Below are 23583 nucleotides of genomic sequence, written 5' to 3'. Positions count from 1 at the left end.
TTAAAACTAGCCTTATATGCATTTCCAAAACATTCCTTTCCCCCATGAAATTGAATTAATGAAGTTTGTGGATGGACAAATCTATCAATTTCAATTTCCCTTCCATCCATATTTCATAATCTTCACCTTTTTTCCCATCACAGTTTGCTAATCTTAATACACATTTAACAAACCCTCCAAACAAAGTTCTCACTCATCTACACTGACCAAATCCAAAAAGCCAAACCATTTTCACCACAGAGAGAACCCAAATTGTTCCTATTTGGCATCTCCATGTTAAAGCTGAGGAACGTGTCAAGAGGTGACAATCTAATTTAGCACTACAAACCTGCCTGAATGCACATGAAAGCTAGACATAGAGCTAAGCACACTAGTGCTTCTGTCTGGATCAATTTTTAAGTGTCAATTTCTCCACCATCTTTGGTTCAATCTCAAAGGTTTTACCCATTGCATTATTTTTTAAAAAAATCAAATTTGTGTAAGTTAGTACCCCAAACCAAACTGAACAAAGGTTTCACTCATCCCTATAAGGGAATCAAACCAATGGGCTACATAATTCAGTTTTTTGGGCATTTCATACAAAAGGCAGGAAAGCCCTGGCCTTCCCTCACATCTATTCTCAAGGGTAGCTATCCTAGGACATGAGATCCCATTGATAAGTTTAATATTAATTTATTGTTTTTATGTAAAGGCAAAAAGCAAGATGGGAAGGGAAGGGAAGGGAAGGGAAGGGAAGGGAAGGGAAGGGAAGGGAAGGGAAGGGAAGGGAAGGGAAGGGACAGTTATATATTATAAAATACTAGAGAAAGATGCATTATATCTAGTTAAAAATGAACACATTATCACATATCATAAATCCAGAACTGTAATGTTAGGGTCTCAGTACCTTGCCTGCATCAAAGAGTAATCTTTGTTACTGCACCCCATATCCATTAAATCTACCCTTCCTTACAGGGTGATTAATTCCAATCTATATGAATTCAAAAGTACATCCACATCTTTAAACTACATTGATCTTTATAAGTATACTAATAAACCTATAGATATTAAACCAGAATGGGACAATAATGTGATATAAATGTCCGCTAAACCATTTAACTTTTCTAGCATAATGGGATTGGCAACCAAGCATTTTTAAACATTCTCTGAGGACCAATAAAGACAAGAAAAGAATTAAACACAGCTTATGCTCATAAGAATATATATATATATATATATATATATATATATATATATATATATGTGTGTGTGTGTGTGTGTGTGTGTGTGTACGCACGTGTGTTTTTTAAATCTCTTAAATACTGATTTGTTAATGTCATAAGTTGCTGGCATTTATACTCATGTGTAGTTGCTTTGCGATGTGAGATCCTGTTTAATGATTTCCAATGAAAGTTTTAGAACCAAATTTCATTCATTTCATAAGGCCAATACATAATATGCTATTATCCTATACTAATGCAACAGTAGATATCTCTCCTCCATAATCTTAGCTGATGCACATAATAGTGTACAGCATACTGATAACAGCATGAGCCAGAAAACTTCAATTTAAATTGCAACTCAGGTATGAATTCACTAACAGTACAACTGGGCTCCACAAAGGATGGGGACAAGAGAAGCAAGTAATGAAACATTTGTGATAATATCATCACACAAATACCAAAATTTACATACTTACATCAGATAGCAGGATACAGATACATAATGGTGGTTTTTCTGTCATGACATCATTACATGAATGACATTATTTTAGTATCCTCTTGGTTTGTTGTGAATATTACTGTGCATATCCTTGCATATCCAAAGCAGTGCCCCAGTGAGTTAAATGGTACCAATTTCCAGATAACTCTGCATAGCAGGGTTGAGGAAAATGTGGTATTGCAAATATTTTTGAACAAAAACTCCTAACCGCCTTAAACCAACATGATCAATGGTGAGGACTGCTGGTAGTCCTTTTCCAGTTCAAAAACATCTAGAGAGCCACAGGTATCCACATTTAGTACAGAGAATGGCACTCAACTGAGGCAAATCATGTTCAGACTTAGGCTTATGCCTAGAACATGGGTCAATTATAGAAGTCCACCTTACCAGCTTGAAGTAAACATCACTTAGAAAATTCATGAAAGACTAAGAAATGTATAATTATATATGCTAACCATTACTGAATGCTTTCCTAGCCATTGCAATATGGCCGAATCATGTGGATTAGGGTGGAAACAACCATCATATTATTCAATTTGGTCTAGTGGTTAAGGTGCTGGCCTAGAAACCAGGAGACTGTGAGTTCTAGGCCTCCCTTAGGCATGAAAGCTGTCTGGGTGACTTTGGGCCAGTCACTCTCACAGCCCAACAACCTCACAGGGTTGTTGTTGTGGGCAAAATAGGAGGCAGGAGTATTAGATATGTTTACCACGTAGGTAGGTAGGTAGGTAGGTAGGTAGGTAGGTAGGTAGATAGATAGATAGATAGATAGATAGATAGATAGATAGATAGATAGATAGAGATAAAAGTGGGATAAAAACTAATCATCATCACAGACCAGTTTAGCAGGCATCTGGTCAAGATAATGCTGAAGTCAGATAAGCATTTGCATTTTATGCCACTTCCTACATGTTATTATTCTCATAAAAATGTAGTATCAGCTATTAAAGGCTAACAAGATCTTTCAGAATAAAATGATGCCCACAGAATCTCAGCTTCAGGTCCATTTTATGCGTGGTTGGAATTTCAGAACAAGTGAAGAAGGATCAAATGGTTTTCTTTATGGAATCCTTCATACATGAAATTTTAGCTGCGCCAGATTATCAGCAAAGATATAAAGAGGACTCATCACATGCCAATCTCTCTTTTAGTACTGCTGATAGGACTTTCAGTCATTCATTGTAAAGTTTCTCATATTTACCATGAAAACTGATTTATTGCCAAGAGTGCCCTTGATTTGAACAACTGAATGGGAGGAAATTTAAGTTCCACATTATGTATTTTTGAGATTACAGTAAGAAAGACCAAGAATGTACAAGATTGCTTAGTTCTGTGAGAATCCTAGCGATGAACCTGCCTGGTTACTCAGAGGAGCAGGAGAAGTCCTGAAGATTCTCTCCACTGACTGAGCTTCTACTTTCTGGTACAGGGGAAAGGGCTTTCTTCTGTATGTCTCCAATTCTGTGGAATGCACTCCCCAGAGAGATGAGTTTGGTCCCCACTCTCCCCAAATTAAGAAAAGTGGTGAGAGCACATCATTCCTGCTAATTTATTTATTTATTAATTACCCTTTCTCTTGTGTGCTAATTAATTTATTTAATGCTCGGCTTTGATTGAAAGGCAGGGCATACATCTAATAATAAATAAGCCTAGATATATCATGGCTCGCGAGAAGGATTTTGAATATTTGATCAGGTGTCAGGCATCTTTATTCTGTAAGCATTGGATGGTTTCCAGAGATTATTACATTGTCCTGTGGAAACAAACAAACAAAGCATTTCTGCTTTATATTTGAGCTGATGTTATCTTTGGAGGACTGAAAACACTTTTATGTTTTGCTCTTGTGCCTATTTGGAATTCATTTTATCTCTAGTTCCCAATCAGGCATATGTTTATTTTATATATTTATCTTGTAAGCTAAAAGGGAAAGATTATAATTTGCTTTTTTTTTTACTATTAACTCCAAATGCTAATCATTGTAATCAAAAAGGACTTTGAGGAATGTGATCTGTATAATACAGTGGAACCTCGGTTTACGAACTTAACTCGTTCTGTGACTCTGGTCACACCCCGAATTGGTCGCAACCCGAAGGAAATTTCCCCATAAGGTTCAATGTAATTACTGTTAATCCGTTCTGGCGTGGAGGACAGGGAGGCGGCTATTGCTTGGAGGGAGAGTCCCCCTCCCTACGACCACGTGTCAGGGGCGGAAAATGGCCACGGACCACGTGTCAGGGGCGGAAAAATGGCCACAGACCACGTGTCAGGGGCGGAAAATGGCCACGGACCATGTGTCAGGGGCGGAAAAATGGCCACGGACCACGTGTCAGGGGCGGAAAATGGCCGCGGACCACGTGTCAGGGGCGGAAAAATGGCTGCAGACCATGTGTCAGGGGCGGAAAATGGCCATGGACCATGTGTCAGGGGCGGGAAAATGGCTGCGGACCGTGTCACAGGAGGGAAAACAACATATCCTGTTCGTACCCCGAGGCGGAGTTCGCAAACCGAGATAAATTTTTGCGGCCGGAGCTGGTCGTAACCCGAAAAGTTCGTTAACAGAGGCGTTCCTAACCCAAGGTACCACTGTATAATGCTCACTGTGTATCACAGTAGCTTTCTCTGATCGGCTGGTTTCACATATGTTTTGCTTTACTATAGCAAATATAAACAAATTTACATGAAGATGACAACGGCTCTGGAGGAAAAAGCAGCAACAAAAACAAAGTTTCTTAGTCAGAGGAAAAGAGAATTGCTCCAACCAAAATACTCTCAACAAAATGATCTTTCTGGCAAAGAACAACTAAAACGTTAAAAGTAAATACATAAAATTGCTGTTGCTATATTTATACTCTGCCTTTCTGCTTATATAAGTGAAAGAAAAAGCTTAAAATAAAACAAAATACAAAATATAAAAGAGTAAAGTAAAAGCAGTATAACCGAAATTAAAATACCATGAAATAAATCAACACAAAATGCTAACATTTAGTAAATGTTTGCCTGCCCTTTGAATAACGAAAATGATTCGTTACTCACAAGCATATGCAAAGGTAACAGAATTTGGTTGTTTAGTTCTTCTAACCACAGAGACCATATCGCAGTAGAAAAACCATTCATAATCAATTTCAGTCCAAATTATTGCTATCTTAGTTTGTTGGTTAGAAATTGAGATTCTACATTGAATTTGCGATCATCTTGACTAAACTTCCTAAATGGATCAGCTAATTACTACATTTTGATAGCAACATTATTTAGAACATGAACATTATTCTTTGGCAACCCTATTCAACAGCTATCACATAGACAGGCATGCTATTATGCGTCCTTTTTTATTGCTTCAATGTCTTTTTTCTGAGCGATAGCACTGGAAATTGTTCCTTTTGCTGAACATCTGGGTGGGTTCTACATTTTATTGCAGGGTTTTCTTGCAGAGTTTAGCAGGTTAAAGTTTGGGTCTCACTATGTGACCTCACCGGACAGTTTTTAAATATTATGATACTTTCTAATATGAGCACTGAAATCTTCATATTGGCTGCTGGAAGCCAGAGTAGGTGAATCATATTTTATTGAGAATAGGGCATCCATTGTCCATAGGTCAGCTCTTAAATCTTCCAACCCAAGCTAACAGGTTTATTCATACATCAGTAACTAGGAAATGAATGTTTCAGAAATAAGAATATGACAAAATAAAACAACTGTATTATTAACTTAATCTACAGAAAGTGCAAAACCCAGCAAAAATGATGTTTCGTGAGCACTGAAATAGAAGTTCAGAATAAAATGTCCTTGAACCTTCAAATGTGTGTCTGTCCTATGAAAACCACTTTTAAAAAGCACCAGGTAGTTAATGGAGTCTAGACACTGCCAGATCAATAAACAAATAAAAACATTTCTGTTAACAGCACACCAGGAGCTCCATGAGACATGCTGTAATTTTTTCAAAGTTAGTTTTTCAGCCCCAATTTTAGCTTTTCTTCATGGATTGAAACCCATTTAACTTAGTGGGACTTAAATATTTCCAAATGTATCTTAAATAACACTGTCATTAAAATCAGTGAAGTCATGTGTGAAAGTTTAGCTGAGTGCTGTACTAAGTGTTTTTCTTCAAAAAGAAAAGAATGTAGAGAATAGACTGAAATGTCACGCAGGGTACTTAGGCACTGGGGAAAGGGATAGCAAATAAGATAATGCTTTTCTACAAAAAATAGAGGATGAGATGGCAAAATCTGTGGCACATAAAGTGTCTCCTAAGCCAAAGAACTCTCCCCTATCCCACAAGAATACACAAACAGAGAGAGTGAAAGCAAGAAAATGATACTCCTTCTGGACCATAGTATGGTCATTGTAATTTCTTTATATCATACTTCAAGAAGATTGCTACACCAGCCACCTGCCATTATGCCATGCCACCAGCCACCAGGCAGGTGACTGGCACACTGGCTGCAATGACCCAGCTCCACTGCCAATTATAGGAAGGGTTCCTCCATCATGTCAGACATGGTAAGAGGCTATTGTTTCATCCACTCCTGTCCTAAGCCACCCAAGGGCCTGACAGGGGATATGAACCACACCATTGTAATAAAAAAGAGTCCTGTCCAACAGTCCAGTTTGGGGAAAGCCTGCAAAACCCTATTAGCTTTCTACTTGCCAGCATAGTTCAGCATTTATCCTGTACAACACATAAATGCACACATCCATGTGTGTACACACACACACACACACACACACACACACTTTCACAGGAGAGAAGAAGAAATAACAAAGCTAATATAAAGCTTCCGTTAACAATTAACTAAACTAGTGTAATGACAAGAATGTCCATAAATGTCCTAAATGATGAAGAATTAGAGCTATTAGAATGCAGTTTGGCTTCTGTTCTGTGTTGAAAGAGAAAAATGAGTGTTAAAACTCACATAGGTTGTTTTGATAGAGAAATGAATTGGAGGAGAAGGCACTGTAATGGAGCACAGAAGATGGAAGTGATACAATAAGAGGTTGTGAACACATCTAATAGTGGTTTCATTTTGTTGAGTCTGGTTGGGAAAAGAGAAAAAGCTAGTACTGCTGCAAAGCATGGAAACTGAAAGTGCTAAGAAGCTTTGTCCGAACCAGAAGGGAACAGAAACATGTGACTAATCCCAAGAGGTCATTTAAGCAAATATTAAGTACTTACACCACGGGTAATGGCTCATGACTTGATGTTCAGAGCCTGCCATGGGGAGAAGGGAGGTTGCAGAGTAGAGGCTCTATAAGCGTGGGCTGCTATTCAGCCTTCCAGGTTTTCTCTTTTGAAGACCAACATTACATTTGTCAATGAGCCAGACCCAAATTTGGGCCTCTAATATACCCTCTTTCCTTACGGTTCCATCAATGAAGTTCTCATCTTACTTTCCCCTTTCTTTTAAACCTTACTTCTATTTCCAGTATCTTTATTTCCATGCAGGTGGGCAAGAGTTAACAGTAAGTCAAAAAGAGGACTCCAAGAGATATCAAACATACTGAAAACATGAAAGTAACATAGGGTTACCAATGTCTTGAATTTCCTGGACATGTCTGAGAACACTCTATCCAATGGGAAATCAAAAGGAGCTAAAAATCGAGGATCACTCATTTGTTTTAAAAGGGCTGAAGCAAGAGTTGAAAATCCTATTGTGATGAATCAATGGTCTTGTGTGTTAGGGAATATAAGATATATTTCATTCATATCAGGTATTCATAGCCTGATTCCGAGGGAACCTGCCAGATTCTCAGCCTGAAGTTGAGGAGGTGGCTGCCAATCACCTGAGTGTGATGAGTCAGATGGCTGCTGATTCAGAGAGTAGGGACTCAGAGACTCATTGTCCCAAAATGCTTATCTCAAGAGCCATATCCAAGGAGACTATAACAGAGAAAGCTCGGCTACAGACTCCCTATAGATGGCATCTCTTTGAAGAAGGGACTCTGAATAATGCTTCTATCCCAGCTCTTATTGAAGCTCAGCCTTTCCATGGGTGGGTCTTTGATGACATGTGGTTTCCATTGATAAACTTTTTGTATTACCCCACCCATTCTGCTGACTTCCCTTCAGAAATAAGTGGGCAGCTCAGTAACCCAGGATAAAATAGTTGCAGAGGACAGTGACTTGAAGGAAGGCATCTTCCAGCCATAGCACACAGAAGCAGGGAGACAGAAAACACTACTTTTTGATGTGAAGCAAGAAAAGAAAGGCAAAGGTTGACTTTGCAATTGGCTTGGGTTGGGTTGAGGACAATATTGTGTGTTCCTGAGCTTGAGAAATCATTAGTAAGCCGTCTTGATGCTGGGGCAAGCAGGACATGTGGGTTAGTCCTTAGTTTAATAAATACACAACTATCTTTTCTTTGAGACTTCCAGTGGGGCAATGTCAGCTTCATCATTTCCGGGAGAGGGGAGACAGCACTGCAGCTGGATCAATGGCTGGCAGCAAGCGCTGGCCACCCAACTTGCTCTGGATTAAGGAGGAAGGGAGAAATCAACCCATTCGGTCCCTGGGATGGCCGTTCCTTGTAAGCTAATTGTAGAAACGGATGCTTCTGCAAACGGCTTGCGAGCAAGCAGCTGGGAGGCGGGGGATCCATCTTTGTTCACAGCTGTGATGCAGCCTAATATGGACACTAGAGCCAGTCAAACCCCATTTCTAAATCACTTTGGAATATAACTACTTTTCAATGTAAGAGAGACCTTCCTTTGTAAGAGATAAGTAATTCTCTTGGCATTTTTTTTCCATTATTTCTGGGACTATAACTTTAAAAGAAGAATTAGAGTTTTACTGTAATTTGAACAATTCACAAAAAGCTGAAACATAAAGAGAATACAAAAAATATATAAAAGTTACTTATGGTGAAAGGGGAAGATATATTTGTTAAAAGTTTAATTTTATGAAACTCCATCTGTATTAATTTGACTTGATTTTTCTATGGGAATTTTTTTTTTTGTTTTTCTGTGATAAACCTGTTGATTGGCTAGATTTTCAAAATAGAAGAAGATAGTAATTTGAGCCCTCTGCATTTTTTGCTGGCATGTGCCTACAATTACAGCATGAAAAACACCAGAGAACATGAACTGTCTGCTTACTTTCACTTATATAATACCCACAATTGCTTGCTTTGGGGGAAAAATGGCTAGAAGAGGCCCCTTGAAGCAGCTGTTAGAAGATAAAATAACTTCTTTAAGTTTACTCCAATCAATGTTTGATGAATTAGCAGCTAAATTCAAGTCCCTTGAAAAAATAAATAGAGGAAAGATTGGATAAAATGGTTAATTTTGAAATGGAGGTGGAGACTGATTTGAATGTGGATTTGGAGTTTTAAAAAATGCTGGATTATGAAGGTGGTATGAATGAAGACGCTGTAGATGTGAAAATGGATTTAAAAATGCCAAAGGATAAGAGTGATAATGGAAAAGAATGCCAGAACAGATTTACAAATAAGCCAATTGATGTCACAATGGTCAAAGGGAGCATACAAATAATGGAAAAGAAGAGTGACTTGGAAAGACTTTTTATCATGGATTTGCAAAAGGAATGTATTGAATTGGTGAGGCTGTTCCTGGGAAGAGACAAAGAGAAATTACTGGGGCTGTTTCTGGGAGAAGACAAGGAGAGAATAATGGGGAATCAACTTGTGGGACACTATTTGAAAGGATTAAAGATTAAGGTTTTTAAAAGTAAATAGAAGGATTACAACATGAACTTATTTGATTATGGTTAATATATATGTTCAGGTTTTTAGTTATTAATGGGATTTTTTTGTGTGACCAGGATTGAATGATGAGGTTTTAAGGATCTGTGTATAAAGGGAGAGATATTCCATTTGCTTTTTTTTTTTTTTAAGAAAAGGATATGTTGGATTATAAAATGGATTTGTAAGGTTAAAATACCCTAACCCTAACCCTCTAAGGAAACATTAATGAAGCAGAGTTTATAACCATAACAGACAAGAACATTATTTACAGGAAATGCATTACAGCAAAAGGCAAAACCTAGCACCTAGCTAGTTGCATTCCACCAGGAAGAGAGTCAAACAGCATTTGCTCTCTGTGTGTGCCTGGAAGGAAGGCAAAGGGATGTAATCTGAAATTAGCAAATTTTTAGACAAAGAGCAGGGAGATAGATAAAGAAGGAACATAGAATACATTCTTAAGTCTTGAACTATATTACACTGTCTCCTTATGGTCAGTAGGTCAGAAGATCTGGTGCCATTAGATTTGGACCTCCAAAACCTTGTGCCAGTCTCTCTCATCCCAAATGCCATAGGAGGGATGAATAAATGATACACAATATCCATAAATACCAGCTTTGGTTCATTTATAACAAATGTGAAGGATATGTTATCATATCTGATATAATTATATATTGTAATATATGAATCTTAATTATCCCAGAGCCACAAGGCATTATTTTAAATAGTCCAAACAGAGTGGACAGGGTTTTTTTTTTGTTTTTTGTTTTGTTTTTAGTCACTATGCTATAAGACTTTTCAAGTTTTTTCAGACCTTGAAGAGAATTAATTCATTCTCTCTCACTCACTCTCTTTTTGTGGAGTGAAATAATATTAGAGGTTTTTTTAATTGTCTGTTTTCTCTTCCCTGAAGATGCTGCGAAAGAGCTGAACTGCAACATATTCATCTTAACTCACATTACCAACCTTTCAGAGCACATTATATCTCCAGCCTGAAAAGCCTTTTATTAGGCTTTTTGTTTGAAAGCTGTGTTTCCTTGGCCTTAAGCTTTTGAAAATACCAGTCATTCATTTCCTGGTGACAAGCGTCATATGAATTGCTCTTCCCTTCCAGTGTAAAACTTTGATTACCAGTATTTATCACAAAAAGAAATGGAAGGAAAAAATATGTTTGAAGTTTTAGGAAGAAGCCCAGCTATGATAACTTTTCAAATTAAATCAGTTGCATAACATTTTTAAAATGTGGATTTTAATATTTTTGTATAACACCAGAAAAAAAGTACAGTATTTCTTGGTTAAATGTTCATTTTTCTTTGACTTTATGCAATAATACTAAAAGCAACACCAGTTAACATCTGGAGCCACAAGTGAGTTATGGGTTACCCTTATGAATTTTAGAATGGCCTGATTCAGGCTCCTTTTAATATAAAGCTTTGCCAGCATTAGACACTCTGGGTGGCTGTGTTCAATTTGATTAACTTTCATAGCATTCTCTAGGACAGAGAGTATGAATGTATGAAAGGAAGAGAATACTGCAAGAAGGTGGGAGGGTTAATGTATATATGTGCACAAGCAGTTTCCTTTATGATGAGAACTGTATGTTCTATACCCCTGCATGAGGTCCTTGGTATTGCCCATGGTGTTTTGGCCAAAAAGAGACAGGAATATAGACAGCTTATACCCTCTTCCAGATAGCATGTTCAACTGCCTCCCATATGCATAAATAACCACCAATGGAGCAGAGTAGGAAGTACTGTGATATATAACAAAGATGGGTGCAAAATCTTCCCATGGAAGAAGCCTTTGAGAACTAAGCAATGTAATATGATTACTGCAGATTTGCAACATTATTTTGAAAAGACACTGCTGGGGGGCAACTTCCAAAAAATGTCAAAACAAAATCCTGACAAGACATTGAAACTGTGCTGTAGATAACATCTGCTTTTCACCAGCATTAGAATACCCTCTTGGCTGGGACTGGGTAAGAAACTTATAGGCAGTCGGCTAGATTCACCACTTATTTCTGTCCAAAAGTTGTAAATTCAGAAGCTTCTATTAAGAAACATTTTAGCACTTCTCAGAGAAGCAGAAAGAATTATAAGAAGAACAATGGCATTTATCAGAGATGGTGTCACACATTCCTTCCTAAAACATCCAGCCATTAAGATGTCTTCATTTCAGTTTGCAGACACATCCCCACTCCTTCATTTCCCCTTGTCATTTGCAGGGCAAATTACAAGACTATACAAAGTACCTGTTCCTTTAAATTTATATTCTTCTTTATGTTTGAAAAAGCCATGCTAGCATATAAATGAAAAATGGAAAAAGCGATTTTCCACAAGGAAAAAAGGTCAGCTGCACTGAATTAACTTCAGAATTTAGCCATGTTTCATTTAAGGATTAGAACTAAGGATTCTACTATTTCTTAGGTTGATAAAAGCATAATCTGCCAGTCCCTACTTAAGTCTCCTTTAAGCTTCTCACAGAGATCAGATGAAGTTTGTCTGCCAAACCTCTAGGTATGGAAGCTTGTTGTATTAGACATCCAAATCTGTAAGAGAAAAAGGGCAAGCAAATGTATATAAAGCTCTGTAAATCTAAGGGTGAATCAGACAGTCTTTGAGTCAGGAGAAAAATAGGTCAACATAAACTGTCCTGACCCAACAGCCTACCTTTACTATGCCTATAATGGTATGTGGGAATGATCTTGGGAGACAAGAGAGAGAACCATAGGCTGGATAACCAAAGTATAAAAGGTATGTCAGCCCACAGAAGGTGGGAGGACAAGGGAAACATTTCAGAAAGGGCCCTTCCTAGCTTTCTGGAGAGTTAAAGGAAGGGAGGGGAGAAATATTTTCAGTCTTGCAAGATTCTGTTAATGCAACCTTACAATAAATATAGAGCTGGTACTCCTGGTTGTGCTTCTCTGGACTACCTGGCAGGGCTAACAATGCCTTAGTAAAGGCCTGTTAGCAAGAATGGGTTTAAAGCCCTACCCATAAGGCAGTTCAGCACAAGGCCTTACCTTTGCCCCACAGCAGTCCTACTGACTTTTCTTTCAGGTCCAGCTGCCATAAGGCTGAATAGCTTTCCTTGAATATGTCTGGGGTCTTGGAGATGAAGCTGCTTGCATAAAGATCTTGTAATTAATGGCCATTTGATATTCACAATAACCAGGTGAGATACCTTGGACTGATAGAAAATAACTGGCCCAGAATCTTTCAGGGAACCCTGTGATCAAGTGAGGATTTGAACTTCTGTACTGGTCTATAGGTCAGGAGCGTGCACTATTTAAATAAATAAAATTAAAGAGTCTGGCTAGGATCACTTTGGGACAAAGTTTTAATTCCTAGAAATCCACCCTCAAAGATTGATGGCCTTCCTCTTCTCTTCCTCATTCTCACTGGAGGGATGGTCACTCGAAGAGTTTGATTTAATAAGGGACAGGAACCAGAAGAGGCTAAATGGTTGGGAGGAGTCACTCACACAATATAAAAGCCAAAAGAGTTTATTAAGCAAAGCATGGCCAAAGAATAACTTTAACTGCAAAGCGTAACGTAAACAGGAAATATCCATAGACCAGGTAAGAAAACAAGAAATGGCAACATTCAACAGAGGAGTGGAAATACAGGACAAAATCTCACATCTTTCAGTAGCTGGGAGTCCTTTGTCCTCATCAAATGCAGCTACCGATATTCCCAAGATTATTCCAGCTAGTGTGCATTCCCAGGTAGGTCTATCCTGAGACTCACCTCTTAGTGGTGGTTTAGATAATATATATTTTTCTTCCCAGGCACTGATACATGCTGAAGACATTTCATCATACATGGATAGAGAAAGAAAGCATGATTGACCATGCCAGTCTAACTCCCTACACTGGTGGCTAACTTTGTGATCAAGAGTTTAAGGTTGTTTGATGTTGATATAATTGATTAAGGGTCTGAAAGAAACACTTATATTAAACTGTGCTGATGCCATGTCACCACAAGCAGAGCCTAAGAAATAAAATTAACCCTTCAACTACTAGTTCACAGCCCATATGCATTTTTCATGTATAAAGGAAAAATCTTACACATAAGAAAAGGGATGCACTCCACTAATTCCTCACTTTTCTTCACAATTCTTCACAATATATAAAGTATGTCTTAATCCTTTGTTTAGAATAGAAAGGATCAAACTACCGATCAAAATGAATCTTATTAGCCTGATATGCTCTATAAACCACCACATGGTTGTCTGATTTTTGACATAGCATTTTGTGTGAACCCAACCATTGTGGCTTGTAAATTATGGTTTAAGATTTAGTATGTTTTGGAAACCAGAGCACTCTGGTTATTCAGTAAACTATGATCAAACAAACCATATCTTTCTCTCTTATCTTGTACAACTTTTTAGAGATAAAAATTGCAGTGGTGGATAGGGAAGGTTTTTTATTATGAAAGGAAGTATTTGAAAATGTCTCCCTCCTGCCAAGGCTTTTCCCCAAATCAGCCCTCATTTCAGATGTTTTCATCAGAAGGAACTTATGCCCTGAACTTCAGTATGAGCCACAGTCCTGAAAGTGTTTCTTGAATGAACAAGAATAGAATAAGAATAAAGGATTTACCAACACAGAATCAAAAAATGAAATAGTTGCACCAATGTTGTAGAAAATCGGTGTGATATTATACTATCAGACTAGGACTGGAAATATCTCCAGATTCAAAAAACTGCTGGGTCTTCTTGAGATCACAGCAATGGACCAAGTGGAGACACAGTGTCAATTTGCTAATTTTAGACTTTGGACAAAATTTATTGTGTGTTCTGCTTTTGCAGGCAATATGTATTATTTCAATTGAAATTATGGTAAGCATTTTGGAGTTCTCATTTTACTGTGTAAGATCTTGAACATCTGTCCCAAGATATTGTGCTAGCGGCAACACAGTATGCACAGGGTTTTGTTTTGCTTTTTTTGGGGGGGGGGAGTTTTACTGGAGCCTTAGCACACCATTTGGAAACTACTTTATATGCTTTTAATTGCCAGAATGACATTGGCTGCCACATAACATTTCTCAAACTGGAGCCTTTAGGTTATAAAATTCAGCACTGAAGAGGACTCATTCCCCAAGTTGTTCATGAAAATGCAGCTAATGAACATAAAGTAGGCCATAACACTAGACCAGGTGTGTTTCTTGGCCAATACATGCCATAATGTAGCTGAGCCAAAAAGCACATTGCAGATGAATGAACGTTTTAACAAGCCCAAAGTGGGGATACAATGACTGGCAAACATATCACATCTCCATATATATACCTACTGAAATAGCCATTCAGAGGAGATACTATAAAAATTGTTATTTGACATGCCCAATAGTTTCTGTAGTGTAGCCATTTTGTGTGATTATAGAAGATGTTTTGGACATTTCTGGAATGTATGTTTATCAATAAAGAAATGTTATTGTGATAATGAAAATCTCATGGACATAGCTGAGAATGCAAAGTTCCATGTGTCTACAGAATTATTCCAAATGCCTCTTATGATGTTGTGTACTGAGTGCTTTATGTCAATCTTCCCAAAAGTGGTACTCTGTGTCTGTTGTACTATACCTCCCATCATATTCAATCATCCTGGTTAGGATAATGGGAGATACAGTCCAAAACATATGGTGCATAACAGATTGAATAACAGGGTTTCCTCCAGGATCCCTCCTCCCATTTTCCACTTCAGAAAGTGGCTTACCAAGGTAAATCACTATGAAATCACTGTTCTATTATGTACTATGAAGTTTCCCTGACAAAAATACAAACTTAGTGCCTTTTTTTTTCATTTAATCAAAATATACCTGGCAGTATATTCTAATAATTTGTTTATTCACTACCTTTTCTATGGTGCTCTACTTCCAGGAGTTCTACTCACTCCCAAGCAAGTGCCTTCAAAATGTGTTGGCGCTTGCTGGTTGAGATTTCTGCAATTCTTGTCCCATCATATCTAGAGGACACCAGATTAGGACTATTTGTTGTAAAGCAAAGAGAGATCTTTTTTTTCTCTTTCTATTGACTGTTCATGTGCTGTGGCCCACAGTTCTGTAAAGCTTTAAAGAAATGCTTTGGTTTGATGAGGCTTCCATTGAATCACTCTGTCAAAGCAGATGCACAAATTAAATCAGGTGGCTTCAAAGTGCTTTGTACTCTTCTGAACCTTCTTGTAGATCTGATTATTTTTCTGCTGCTTCTGGAATGTTGCAATGTTGCAACTTCATTTCGATATATGGGGAATGCCAGAGGGATAGAGTGATGCAATGGGCTTTCTGGCATTGACATGAGTGAATGGCCAATAAGATTTATCATCACATTAAACTCCTAGCCTATCAGAGCTCTTGTAGTGTTATAAATGTAACACTGGTTAGCTTTACTCATTTTCTTTCAATATGGCCCATTGCAAGCCTTAACTTTGCTCTGCCTTATACTAATGGAACGTTTCACATTTGTGCTATCTTGTCTACACAACTAGACAACTCTCTTCTCAGCACTCTGCATATGTACTCAAGGCTGATTGGTCTTGTACATTATCTTGGTTTAAACTGTGTTTTAAAATGTGGTATGATTGGGATCATTTAAATCTTTCAGCAATGAGTGAATGGGTTTGAAAAGGGGCAGGAAAGTCATGAATGCGACTTGTTTTGTACCAACTTCTTTCTCTCTGCCTTCTTTATGGAAGTGCACTGCACCATTGCAGGCTGCTTCTGCTGCCTTTGCTAGCACAGAATGTTGTCAGCAAGCAACAATCCTGAGCAACTCTGTTCTGCCACTGAAGCCCCTCAAGATATGCAGCTGTAACCAGATAGAATTAATATCCTCTAAAAAGTGTACCAACCTTGCTATTTTTGCTCCATCCTAGTAAAAACTAAAACAACTGCAGGTGTTCGGATGCTTCCCCTTTATAGTTTATGGAGAAATCATTTTTTCAAATCAAATTGTGAATCTCAATGTGAGTCTTGAATGGAATTAGTTTTCTTCACATCTCAGATCACAGACTTAAATTGAATCATGCCCTCTTCAACTCTTGTATCTCCAATTTGAATTGAATCAGGGCTAATTCAAGTTATTACAGGCTCTACAGTTCCAGGCAGAATGTAATTTTTGAACTCAGTCCTTAGTATAGTATAACTATAGTCATTTAAATTTTGGAGATATGGTTTAGTTAGGTATTTTTGGCACTAGTAAGCTTTTGTGAACTTATTGGCAAGGCTACAGTTGGTCAAAGTGCTCATTTCTAAAGACAGCTTTTGGATGTTTAAAAATATTACTCGTTAAATTTCCACTGAAAACACTGCTGGAAAGTTAATTTAAAATCTTACTCTGAGGCAAATTACATATTTATTTTGGCTATGTGGAGTTTCCGGGTGAGGAAATAATCTGCTAAAATCAATCCCCTCTCTCACTGTTAAAAAACAAACAAACAAAGCAATGAGTTATATAAGCATAGCAGTGAAGGAAGGAAAAGGAAAGAAAGAAAGTTTGTAAGAAAAACTGTAGAGAGAAATCTATGGAAGTTTTTCCATCCCCCATTTTTGCTTTGGCTGTACTGAAAGGGGAAAAAGCAGTATGTTCTCTTTCTAATTCGAACTCACTCACTCACTTCTTTCCTATCTATATTCATCGGTTTTCAGGGGCCCAGCAGATACATTTCAAAATGATGAGTCTCAGCCTTGTTTCAGGAGAAAGCATCAATCTGATGGTACATATTCTGTCTGACCTAATAGAATTTAAGAGTTACTACAGGCTCTACAGTTCCACTGCAGAATGTAATTTTTGAACTCAGTCCTTAGTGATGGGCAAGATATTCTATTAAAGTGGCTGCCTCAATGAATTCAGGAAAGAGCTATCCCAGAAGTGTATCTTGGAAGGTTCTGCCAAACTACTATACAAGACTAGCAACAGCCTTGCACAATGAACATGTTTTCTCCATTAACATATTTCTTCTGTTTTCAGCCCCACACCCCACTCCTCATCATTCCCACCCCACCCCCTATGTTTTAACAATTGTAAACTGCCCAGAGTTGCTGGGAGTTGGGAGGCATATAAATTTAATAAATTATTATGGTTGGTCGCACAGTCAGCCAGATGTTTATACTGGATTTGACATTTTTATCCACCTATCGAGTCCTTCCCAAGGACCTGGGATAGGCAGATGTTGTTGTTCGATGGTGTTAAAGATATCATTGCAGAATATAAGCTGTTCCAAGTAAAGCTGCCTTTTGCAATTGACTGATTGTGATTTTGTCAATGCCAGTGGTGTTCAAGTGGTGCTCCAGTTGTTTTGGGATTGCACCCAAGGCACCTGTTACTATTGGTACTATCTTTGCTTTCTTTTGCCCTAATTGTTCTACTTCTATTTGCAGGTCCTTATATTTTGTGATTTTCTCCAGTTCTTTCTCTTCTATTCTGCTGTCTCCAGGTATTGCAACGTCCACTATCCAGACTTCTTTGTCTTTCTTAGCAACAATTGTTAAGTCTGGGGTGTTATGTGGCAGGTGCTTGTCTGTTTCAATTCTAAAGTCCCAGAACACTTCAGCTTCTTCATTTTCTATTACTTTGTCTGTTTTGTGGTCCCACCAGTTCTTGCTTGCAGGCAAATGGTGTTTCTTGCAGATATTCCAATGCACCACTGTTGCTAATTTGTCATGCCATTGTTTGTAGTCAGTCTATGTGATCTTCTTGCAGCAGCTAACTGTAAGGTTTACCCCGTTCGACTCAGAGAAACTCTCATGACACGTGTGTTCAGCAAAGAAGTTTACTCAAGTGTAACGTACGTAATTGCAGACAAAGCCAGGACTGGTTTGGCACATCTTACAGCACAATTTATAGTCCCCCTGTTCCTGCGTTTAGCTCCGTTGCTTGGTTACAAATTACCCGCAATAATCCCCCCCTTCCCGAAATGGCAGATTCAGTCCAGTTCTTTTGTTTCTTGATTGCTTTATCCCACTGGCATGGTCGTTGTCTTCGTTGGGTCTTTCTGTTGCACGTAAGGCAGGGGGTTCTCAATCACACACTGATTGCTTTGCCCTGAGCCGCTGCTCACTCCTTTGTCTGCAGCGCTCAAGGCAAATAGGTGTTGACACAAAGTATCCACTTGTGGTTTAGTAAAGTGGTCCCAGCTGGCCCATTAATTAGTTTGCGGTTTCTCACTTCCCCCTTTCTTTTGCTGGCGCTCGGGCGGTGAAACTGACTAAGCACGACTGGGCAAGTCCCTAGCCGTGCCGCGCCGGCTGAATCTGACACTAACTAGGTGGCCCACTGTTTCTTCAGTTTCTTTGCAGAAGTGGCATTTGTTGTCTGTTGTCTGTTTGTTGCTGTCTTCTCAATTCTAGTTTTGTATGCATTTGTTCTTAAGGCTTGGTCTTGTGCAGCCAGAATTAGCCCCTCTGTCTTTTTCTTCAACTTTCCTGCTCTTAGCCATTGCCCGGTCTTGTTGTTATATGCTTTGCCTGCTAGGTTTTTTGTGTACTGGCCATGTAATACTTTCCCTTGCCATGTCTCTTTCCTAATCTTCATTTGGTCTTTCTTATATGCCAGTTTGGTTTCTTTGGTATTCAGTAAGCCTTCATGGTGTACTAGTTTCAGTACATCTTCTTCACTGTCCTTCAGATACTGTATTCTTTCAATGCCCTTTTTTCTTCTTCAACTGTCTAGTGTACTTGCAACATTCCACGCCCACCTATGTTCCTTGGTAAGTAGGGTCTACCATTATTTTTCTGGTCTTCCTATCCAGGGCTTTTAGTTCATCTTGAGTCCAGTCCACTATTCCAGCTATATATCTAATGATTGGAATTGCCCAGGTGTTACTCACCTTGATGATATTTCTGCCACTTAGTTTGGACTTTAAGATCTTCTTCACTCTTCTGATGTATTCACTACTGACCTTCTTCTTGATTTCAGTATGCTTGATGTTGTCAGCCTGAAGGATGCCCAGGTATTTGTAGTGATCTTCTTCATTCAGACTCTTGATATTATTTCCACTGAGCATCTTGATTCCTTCAGTTTTCACTATTTTTCCCTTGTTGATGGAAAGGATGGCACATTGGTCCAGTCCAAACTCCATTGCAATATCTTGGCTGTATATTTGGATAATGTTGAGCAGTGATTCCATTTCAGATGGTGTTTTTCCTTACAGCTTCAGATCATCTATGTAAAGAGGTGGGAATAACCTGGCAGATATTTTTGATGTTTGATAGCCGTGGCTGACTTGTTCAGTATTGTTGGCAGAGGAATCATTGCAATGACAAACAGTAGTGAGGATAGTGAGTCTCCTTGAAAGATTCCTCTCTTGAGGTTGAGGTGGCCATTGACCAGCAACTGTATCTTCCACTGTGCCATTGATCTTTGCATAACACTTCTGATGTTTCTAATGACTCCTGTTATTTCTAGGCACTTGATTATCCAGTCATGTGGCAGGGAGTTGAATGCCTTCTTGTAATCAATCCAAGCTACATTCAAGTTGGTCTTTCTTCTCTTGCAGTTTTCCAAAAACATCTTGTCAGTTAGGAGCTGATCTTTTGTCCCTCTGTTGTTTGGGCAGCTTCCTTTCTGCTCAGATGGAAAGAGCTTGTTTTCAACTAGATGCTGTTGGACTGCATCAGCTACCACACTAGTTAGCAATTTGAAAGTTGTTGGCAAGCAGGTAATTGGCCTGTAGTTGCCTGATGCTGCCTCTTTTTCTGGATCTTTCATGATCAGGTGGGTATTGCAAGATGTTAACCAATCTTCAGTTTCACCTCTTGCAGTATGTTAAACTGCTTGGCAATGAGTGGGTGCAGAGCAGTCAGATGTTTCAACCAAAAACCATGCAGTTCATCTTCACCTGGTCCGGACCAATTCTTGGTCTTCCTTGCCCTTTTCTCCACCATTTCTGCTGTTATTACAAGTTCTTTAATTTCGGCTTCTTTTTTATTCTTATCTACCTCTTTTATCCAAGCTGCATTTTTGTTGTATTTCTTTGGGTTGTCCCATAGCTGCGCCTAGAACTGCACTGTTTCTTCTTTGTCAGGTGTTGATTGGTTCACCGCAGTCTCTCCACTGATGGATTGGTAGAAACATGTCTGATTCAACTGAATTTGGAGGTTCTGCTTGTAGCGTGCAATTTGAGCTTCATACCTGCTGATCTTTTTGGCTGTGGCTGTTATTTGCTTCTTTGTTATTTCCAGTGCTTCCTTGATCTTCCTTGTTTCTAGGTGATATTTCTTGATCATCTATTCTTTGGTCTTTTTGTTCTTCAGCTTCTTTTCTTTCAGTTGTTCTAGCTTGCTTGCATCTGATCTTAGCATGCTGATCTTATTTTCCAACCTGATCTTCCATTTTGATAGTGTACTGTCTGGCTTTTTTTCTTATATGTTGATTTTGCATGCAAGTTATTCAGTTATAACTGCAGCCATGCTGTACGTCAGTTGGTTTGTTTCTTGCAGTGAGTTGGTGCTTGTATTTGATAATACAGTATTGGCATCGTTTAATACTTGTGCTAGTTTTTTTCTTTGTAACAAGCTTCAATGCAGTCAACCTTATTCTGTTGTTTTTGTGCTTTTCTAGATGCTCAGTTATTCTTTGTTTCAATTCCTCTTGTTTTTTAGTTAGAGGGCTCTACTGTCTGAGCTACTTCTGGCAAGGCTTCAATTTCTTTGCCCTGGATAGACCTTTGCAGTTTTTCCAATTCTACTGCTGTGAATACTTTATTTCATGTTATAAATCAGCGCTGATCTGCTAGCCTCTGTTCTGTTATTTCTAATTCTGGATGTTGTTCTTTCCAGAACTGATGCATTCTTTTCAGATATCCTCTTCTTGTTGGATTTGATTTGTAATAGCAAATCACTATTTGGAGGCAAATATGTGTAGCTCAGGGTTAAACTGTGGAGTCATCAGAAGACATGATGAAAATTCCTTAATTGCACAACACATGGACAGACTCAACCACAGTTTTAACTGGGAAACTGTCAGCATTTTAGACCAAGCCAAATCCAAATATGCAAGAGAATTCTTGGAAGCCTGGTATTCAGACAAGGCAGCAATTAACAGACACATAGAGATTAACAGCATCTACATACTATTCAAAAGAGACAAAAGACCAGAAGATCACCTCACCAGCAATCATCTCCAGCAATCATCACCCAGATAAACAAAGGTCACCACCAGGCACACAATCAAGCAGTCAACATATGCTAATCAATGAACTACCAGAAGAGCAAAACAGAACCCCCACCCCCACCAGCACTGGCAAAGCAGGTCACAGCAGATAAATAGAGAGCAAACCTCATCCCATTTTAGCACTGAAGATGTTACCTAGCCAGGTAATGAAACATTTGCAAGAAAAGAACCAAGCTCAGAGAACCCCAAGGACTCCATAAATCACTATTTCTTTGCTTTCAGTCTTTGTACATTTGTGACAGGTAAACAACTTTTCTTCTAGTAGTTCTGCAGCTCCTGGCTCTGGTTGCTCAGCCAACAGTCCTGAGTCCTGTAGCCCACTTGTCACCAGATGTCTGGGAACTAGAACACCTAGCACAGTCCTTGCTGACCTGGGTGACGACCAATCCAGTATGGGTTTTCATAAATTATGTCTCACTACATTGTTTATGGGAGAGACACTCTTTGTCTGGCTCCTCTGATGAGACCTGTCCGGTATGGTTGAACCTCTGGCATAGCTCTCATCCTCCTCAGAGCATGCAAGCCCCACAACCACGTCAAAGTAGTTTCTCACTGGGGGATGATGATGATGATGATGATGATGATGATGATGATGATGATGATTCCTTTTGCTTTCCAGACAATATGAAACATATTATGCTTCATGCCTCTCCCTTTTTCACACTGTATAATTGTTGCCTCCTATTGGAAATGTAATAAGCTAAAATGGACAGTACATGTATCAGAATGGAAAAATATATTAAGAATAGAGGAATGCAAACAACAAAATTTGTTTCTCCATAAAATAGAGAAAAGTTCATTCCATGTCAGAAAATCATTATGCTTTGCATTTCCCAAACCAAGCCCTTAGCAGCTGGTGATAGCAACACAGACAGAGGAACATACTGGGATTATTTTAAAAGTCAGTCTTGCTAAATGCTTGACAATTAAATCACATAAGTAGATATCTTAGCCAGAGAGAATCCAGCCCTTATGTCAGCTTAAAGTATATTCTGTCATAGGTCTGGTTTCTCTATTTATACATCAACCAGCAGTTTGTTTAAATCGTGGTAGCAGCAACAGTTCTCTGGAAAAGTCTCCCTGTTAGAGGTCAGGCTGAAAAAGGAACTATTCCAGAAGACATTCCATCCAAATTCAGCCATCTCTGCTTTTATTATTGAGTTGTTTTATCTTGGGTTTTTATGTTATAGTTATTTAGTTTGAGAGCCTACTAGGAATGCTTCAAATTGCTTTTTTTTTTGGTATCATTTATCTTTATATTATTGAGATATGTCAGGTGACATCCATGTTTGATAAATTATTATTATTACTATTATGATTACTATGTTAACCACCAAGTTATTTGATTAGACCAGGATACAAATATAATAAGTGAATAAATAAAATTCACACTTACCCTGTGCACACTTTCCTCAATACATTCATCTTTATGTAATGTCTGAAAATAAATATTTTGTTTTACACTATTAATAAATGTGCCCCAATTCACATATTATCTCAGAAAGGTGAATAAAGTTGATATGCTTAAGAAGAAAAAACAACAACCCTGGACCAGGCCAAAAATCTCCCCCACCTAATTACAACATGAGTTTTGAGCATCATTATGCCAGTAATGTTACAAAAATGAATTAGAATAAAGGATAGAGATATTATTTGCTCAGCTTCTATAATCTTAACAAAATCAAGCAGTGACCCAGCAAATTATCTCAGTCCCATTATGCAAGAGGTGTTAGAGTTTTCCATCATATAAGGCTGTTGCCTGCTGTCTGAAATACATATATCTTCACCAGCTGGATACTCTAGTGGTTAGAGTGCCCCCCTTTGATACAGGAGACCAGAATTTCAATCCCAGATGGTACCTACCTTACCAATAGGGATCCTTGGGCAAACACGCATTAATGCTTCACCTGCCTACCTCAGATATGAGAGTGAAACAAACTAAGAGAGTCATGCTGGTTCAGACATCATCTGGATTAACAAGGTCCAAGCCAATTGGGGAACCAGGACAATCTGA

At 38.5% G+C, this 23583-nt stretch overlaps 1 long non-coding RNA gene across 2 annotated transcripts in view; it reads right to left on the bottom strand.

Moving 5' to 3' along the window:
* LOC148213610 (uncharacterized) overlaps nucleotides 1–23583 on the bottom strand; it is a 66185-nt gene that overhangs the window by 34102 nt on the left and 8500 nt on the right. The window contains exon 2 of one of the 2 annotated variants that reach the window (XR_015794218.1): nucleotides 22966–23007. The exons of the other annotated variant lie outside the window; for it this stretch is intronic. This is a non-coding gene — a long non-coding RNA (uncharacterized LOC148213610). The remainder of the gene's footprint in view (nucleotides 1–22965; nucleotides 23008–23583) is intronic. 2 annotated transcript variants of the gene reach the window in all.

The sequence above is a fragment of the Python bivittatus genome, unplaced genomic scaffold, assembly GCF_059951505.1.
Source record: "Python bivittatus isolate LINGU-HERP-01145 unplaced genomic scaffold, Pbiv_v1 ctg000960_np1212, whole genome shotgun sequence".
NCBI lineage: Eukaryota > Metazoa > Chordata > Lepidosauria > Squamata > Pythonidae > Python > Python bivittatus.
This window is presented reverse-complemented; position numbering and strand designations above follow the sequence as displayed.